This window comes from Nerophis lumbriciformis, linkage group LG01 (genome assembly GCF_033978685.3).
Source record: "Nerophis lumbriciformis linkage group LG01, RoL_Nlum_v2.1, whole genome shotgun sequence".
Taxonomy (NCBI): Eukaryota; Metazoa; Chordata; class Actinopteri; order Syngnathiformes; family Syngnathidae; genus Nerophis; species Nerophis lumbriciformis.
Window position 1 is genome coordinate 59,190,966 of NC_084548.2, and position 5,645 is coordinate 59,196,610.

Here is a 5,645-nt window from a genome sequence, read left to right on the forward strand (position 1 = left end):
AAAGAGTTGATATATTGTTACATGTTGTTGTTGCTGTTTTGTCTACACAAGAAACACGTTTGGATAGGACAGCTGCTTGAGCGTCATCAGATCAATAATACGTCGGTACAAAAATGAGTGAGGAGACTCCAATTGGTGGTCTCGCTGGCAAATGTCACTACAAATTACATCCTGAAAGACCTTTAGATAAAACTAAATATATTTAAAATACATCCTGAAATAACTTTAGCAGTGGAAGAGTGGCCGTGCGTGACCCGAGGGTCCCTGGTTCAATCCCCACCTAGTACCAACCTCGTCATGTCCGTTGTGTCCTGAGCAAGACACTTCACCCTTGCTCCTGATGGGTGCTGGTTAGCGCCTTGCATGGCAGCTCCCTCCATCAGTGTGTGAATGTGTGTGTGAATGGGTAAATGTGGAAGTAGTGTCAAAGCGCTTTGAGTACCTTGAAGGTAGAAAAGCGCTATACAAGTACAACCCATTTATCATTTATCATTTAGATGCAACTGTTACCAAGTTTTGTTCAAATAAATGACACATAAATAAAAACATTCCTGGATGTCATTCCGACAATAAAATTACATTTGTCTACAAATCATTTAATCATTCACGTGAGGTTTCACCTGTGATTTATCGTGATTAATCCAGTTTTCAAAATGTGATGTATATGTGATTATTTGACAGTCCTAAAATGTTGTCACTAATAACACAAAGCTGTCATTGCTAAAAAAAAAGTAATGAAAAAAATAAAACCGTATAATTATACTTATTCAAGCGTTGCAAGTAAGAATAACATATATTGATATGACTTTTTTTTTTTTACACTTTTATGAGTGAGGGCCATTTGGATCCCTGAGAACTTTAGTGTGATTTTTTTTTTAATTGTCATTGCTCAAACAATAATGAATTCAAATTAATGTAATGAAATATTGACCTATTTATGGCTCAAATTACTTCACATCAAATATTACACTAACATTTTTTGGGGGGGTTGCATGTTGTTTTTTTCTGAATAAGAAAGAGGGTTTTGACTAAAAAAGGGCACAAAAGAAAAAAATCTGTCAACGGATAGATTTGAAGTGGATCTATAGCTATTGAAGTGTTGAAAGTAACACAAATATTAATATATGACATATTTTGAACACTAATGACTGAAAGCCTTTTGGGTCCCCAGGCACCTTTACCATTCACCAAAACAGAGGGCAGCCCTACAATATGCTGTATACGGCTTTTAAAAATGGAAAATATCAAAATAGCTGCCGTATGCTTTTATTTGTCAGTGTGCTGCCCTCAGTGGGAAAAGTTTGGACACCCCTGTGATGGACCATTCACCTTCCAGGGTGTCCAAGTCTGCCTTGTACTTGTGGTACACATTTTCTACTCAACTGTTTTGTGTGTCTCACCAACTCATCCAAATGCCTCAGCAAACAAGACTTGGTGCGCCTGGTCCGGCTGCTCTGCAGGCGGTTTGGACGTGCCGTCGTGGTCGTTAGCTGGGAAAAAAGACAACGATTAGTTCATCAGTTGACATTTTTTTGTCATATTTCAATCCAGTCACTAGGAAGATAGTTTCTATCGCACTTAACGCCGTCGGATTAAAGTCCAACACAATTAAAAACAGATCAAAGAAGCAATGGAAGAAGTACAGTAGGTCTGGATTAGTTTGTGTCTCATTCCTGTGAGAATCCTGCATGTGACTGAAGCATTGAGTAGCGGGGGGGTTGGTTCATTTATCTAGGGCAAGCTGCAGTGTGCCCAAGCAACCAGCGAGTAGCATCTGTGAGCAGACAATACTGTATCATCTCTTTCTCTTTCAGACTTATCAGGTCTTCACATGGAGGAAACGCATGCTTGAAGTGAGGGATGAGGGAGAAACGAGTCCAGAAGTACGGTAGTTGCGGTCCATGAGGAGATCTCATGTTTTGTTCCAAACAGGCCCGGCCCTAACCAATCTGGCGCCCTAGGCAAGATTTTAGGTGGCGCCCCCCCACATCGGCAGTGAAGTGTATATACTCACAAGAAACCGAATAGCTTTGTCTTTGACCTTTTTTTTTTACTTACAACTATACCTAATATATAAAGGGGTGGAAAAGTGACTATTACCTGCAGGGCAAACATTAGCTAACCAGAAGGCAATAACAATGTAAACAAAAAACACCTGCTTAAAAGATCTAATACAAATGTCCCTGAGGAATGTAATTAGCTAACATTACATTATTATTTTCCATAACAATTTAGCCCCCTCCACAATATTAACCCGACGTTAAAACAGAACTAGCTATTTATTGATTAGCAATTGCCGAATCATTTAACATTAGCTTAATGCTAAAAAGCCAGGTTACTATCACATTCTGTAACAGACAAATAATTTCATGTAGGCTAACGTTACCTACCTGCTACCTGTTTTTTCTCGTTTCTACTCCTCTTCTTTTCTCTTTTTTCTTCCTTGGGCACCTGACAGTTTTGGCCGTTTTGACATCTTGTGTTGATTTTTTGATGTGGTGACGTCCAAAAAGAGTCATGATACGGGAAGGGAGGGGGCGCACCGTGCGGGGGGGGCGTAATGTTGTAACAAATAATATTTCTATTAAATAGGCTTTACTTTATATTTTAATTAACGTGGGATTATTTTTTGTATTTAGAAATAATAGTACCAACTTTTTTTTTTTTTTTTTTTTTCTCCAACATTTGTGGCACTGGCGTGGCGCCCCCTGATGGACGGCGCCCTTAGCATTTGCCTATACGGCCTATGCCACGGGCCGGCCCTGGTTCCAAACACACGCAACTGGAAGGTGATCCAAATAAAACTGTTAGCTGTGTGGGATGCACAACAAAAAGTGTACAGTAACGACTCCGCCTCCATAAGATAATGTACCGTTTCCTGTGTCAGTCCTCAACCAATTTAGCATTGCAATTTTTTTTACATTTGTTCAGCTTGAAATATTGGTATCTGGATTTTTTTTCTTTATTATATAATTTTTTTTAATTATATATATATTTTTTGGTATTTTTTACTTTTAATTTTTTTGAGGGCGAGGGGGAAAAGTGTCTGTTTGTCAGTACCTGTATTATCTTTTCCTTATCAAATGACTAAATAAATATTTAAGAAAATAAAATTAAAAAAAAAAAAAGGTAACTGCTGCGCCTCCAAGTGGCAAATACTCTAACCTAGAGTGGTTTCAATAATGTTAACACTTTTAAAGTGATTCTTAACCATGGAGCTGCCAAATAATATCACTTATATGGTTTGCATGGGCTGCAGCGACACATTTAGTTGTGATACACTTTCCCACCACTTGTAGAATAGAATAGAAAAGAATGGAATAGAATGCCTTTTATTGTCACTGTACGCAGGTACAATGAGATTAAAAGCAACTCAAGTAGGGATGTCCGATATTATCGGGCTGCCGATATTATCGGCCGATAAATGCTTTAAAATGTAATACGTATGACGTTTTAAAACGCCGCTGTGTACACGTACATAGGGAGAGGTACAGAGTGCCAATAAACCTTAATGGCATTTCCTTTGCGTGTGTGCCTTAAGAGTCACATAATATCTACTGGCTGTTTTCATCACTAATTAATGCAAGGCATACTTGATCAACAGCCATACAGGTCACACTGAAGGTGGCCGTATAAACAAGTTTAACACTGTTACAAATATGCGCCACACTGTGAACCCACACCAAACAAGAATGACAAACACATTTCGGGAGAACATTCGCACCGTAACACAACATAAACACAACAGAACAAATACCCAGAATCCCTTGCAGTACTAACTCTTCCGGGACGCTATAATATACCCCCCCCCCCCCCCCTCGCTACCCCCTACCCCCACCCCGCCCACCTCAACCTCCTCATAGTCTCTCTCAGGGAGAGTATGTTCCAAATTCCAAGCTGCTGTTTGGATAGATAGATAGATAGTACTTTATTGATTCCTTCAGGAGAGTTCCCTCAGGAAAATTAAAATTCCAGCAGCAGTGTACAGAATTGATATCGAATTTAAAAAAAGTAAAAAGTAAATAATGGGGGTACAAATGGAAACAGAATAGAAAAATATTACAAAAAGAATAAAAATAAAAAGCAACAATGAGAATACAAATATAACAGTAAAATAAGAATATAACAAGAGAAACTAGGCAGTAGTGACCATGTTATGAAAAAGTATTGCACTGTTATTGTTTTGAGGCATGTTAAAAAATGTAATGCACTTTGTGACTTCAATAATAAATATGGCAGTGCCATGTTGGCATTTTTTTCCCCATAACTTGAGTTGATTTATTTTGGAAAACCTTGTTACATTGTTTAATGCATCCAGCGGGTGTATATATCGGTATCGGTTGATATCGGTATCGGTAATTAAGAGTTGGACAATATCAGAATATCGGTAAAAAAGCCTTTATCTGACATCTCTAAACTCAAGTATCAGTGCGACAGTCTACAAATATGCAAAACATAGGAAGAAAAGAAAAAGTGCAAAAGGAGGTAAGGTGCACAGTCCATTCCTGAGAATGAATGTACAGAATGTGTTGTTTACAGGAAATAAATATTATACTATATACATTTATACAGAAGCATTCAGATTGTGGGTGGAAAGTAAAAATTGCACACAGAGAGGTGCTAAACTAAAATCGGTGCCTATGAGAGTTTACTGTGGTTATGGCTTTAGGGAAAAAACTGTTCTTGTGTCTGTTTGTCTTAGACCTGAAGACCCTGTAGCGCCGTCTTGAGGGCAGCAAGTCAAACAGGTCAAAGCCAGGGTGAGAGCTGTCCTTGATAATGTTGGTAGCTCTGCTGAGGCAGCGGGAGATGTAAATGTCTATCAGGGAGGTGAGAGGGTAACCGATGATCCGCCGTGCTGCCTTTACCACTCTCTGGAGCCTCTCCCTGTCTGCAGCGGTGCAGCTGCCGTACCATGCTGTGATGCGGTATGTCAGCAGGCTCTCAATGGATGAGCGGTAAAAGGTCAGCAGCAGGTTGGAGTCCAGGTTGTACTTCTCGAGGACTCTCAGGAAGTGCAGCCGCTGCTGAGCCTTCTTAGTGATAGCAGTAGTGTTGTCTGAACAGGAGATGTTGTCAGAGATAAGGACGCCAAGAAACTGGAATGTGTGGACCCTCTCCACACACTCACCCTTGATGTAGAGTGAGACTAGGTCAGTGCTGTGTTTCCTGAAGTCAACGACGATCTCCTTAGTTTTCTTGGTGTTCAGAGCAAGGTTGTTCTCTGAGCACCAGTCTGCCAACTTCTGAACGTCCTCTCTGTAGGCTGCCGAGTCCCCCTTCGAGATGAGTCTGACCACCGTAGTGTCATCCGCGAACTTCACTATGAGGTTGTTGTTGTGGGTCGGACTGCAGTCGTAGGTGTAGAGGCACTACAGAAGAGGGCTCAGCCCACAGCCCTGTGGGGAGCCTGTATTCAACTTGCGGCTGGAGGAGAGGTATAGGGGCCAAGTCACACAGTCTGGGGCCGGTTGGAGAGCCAGTCCTTAATCCAGGCACAAGTGAGGGGGGGGGGGGGGGGGGGGGGCTGAGAGTGTCCAGTTTTGTAATGAGGATGTCCGGTATTATTGTATTGTGGCAGTAATGTGTCAGTCTATTGATTCACTATTGACTAACTGACACATTAAAGCTCAAATTAAAGCTGT